Source organism: Elephantulus edwardii, unplaced genomic scaffold, assembly GCF_000299155.1.
Source record: "Elephantulus edwardii isolate Elephantulus edwardi_28Jun2011 unplaced genomic scaffold, EleEdw1.0 scaffold00135, whole genome shotgun sequence".
Lineage (NCBI taxonomy): Eukaryota > Metazoa > Chordata > Mammalia > Macroscelidea > Macroscelididae > Elephantulus > Elephantulus edwardii.
In genome coordinates, this window is record NW_006399885.1 from 2,533,689 (window position 1) to 2,534,933 (window position 1,245).

Here is a 1,245-nt window from a genome sequence, read left to right on the forward strand (position 1 = left end):
TTCACGGAGACTGTGGACTACAGACCTGAACTTTGAATCATCCTCATGATCGCTGACACGCTCAAACCCTTTCTTGTAGCCACTGGGTCAATCTTTCTTGTTGGACTTCCTCCCTGTCGCTGGTCCTCTGCTTTGCCCAAAGACTGGCCCCTCCTGACAACATGCAGAAAGTATGTCTCTTGCCTCTAGGGACTAAGGAACACTCAGGTTGCAGTTCCTCCAAGATGCATTTATTTGTTCCTCCAAGATGCATTTGTTTGCTCATTCGGCAGTTCATGGGGTATTCGGTACTCTCCTCCAACTCACAATCAGAAGACATCAATTCTTCTTCTGTCATCCTTATTCACTGTACAGCTTTCAGATGCGTAGGAAGTAAGTGAAAAGATCCTGGCTTTTTCAGCAGCAGGTCTGGAGAAGGGGCGGCTGGCGCTGTGCCTGGCTGCCAAGGTGGCAAGAAGAAGCCCCTGAAGCAGACCAAGGAATGGATGAGGAAGATAAGGCTTCGAGCAGAAACAAAATGAAGATTCTTGAGGAGCTAAAAGTGAAGGCCAAGGGCAAAGATCTTGTGGCCATGGGTGTAATTAAGAAATCTGGCAAATATTAAGCTGTTCTTTGTGACTGAGGCAATGATGAATCTTACTTCTATTCCTTTTTAAAACATCCGGACTCTCCGCTATAAATAAAATTGTTGCCACATGTACTTAAGATGAAGTGTTGTCTTGGAGCCCATTGTACATTTAAAAATAAACTTTTGTAAAACTATGAAGAAAAAAAACCCCTGTGGTCCATCTCTTTAGTTCTCGGTCAGCTATTATGATCTTAGCTGTGAAGTAAAAGTAAACACCATCCAGAATTCTGTCAGAATCTGCTCTTCATTTTTTGTAATGCCCAGAATTCTGTACCACCTGGAATGAAAGCAACTCACTTGAAAACAAAACAAAACAACAACAACCCACAACAACAAAACCCAGAAAAGATCATGGTTTAGATCAGGTGCATCTTAAGTTGATGTCATTGTTCTTCAGCACTTTGGAAAAGTCCTTGGCAGCAGATTTTCCCAAGGATGTCGATTTTACATGTATGTGGAAGGAAATCCTTTACAATTCCAATCTTTTCTCCAAATGGAATGATACTCTCCTAAGTATGGTTATTTAATGAAAGACTCATTTTCACTAGATTACAAGTTTTTCTTAAGGTCAGACTAGATCTGATTTTCTTAGCACTGTGAATCCAGTCCTTTTTTTT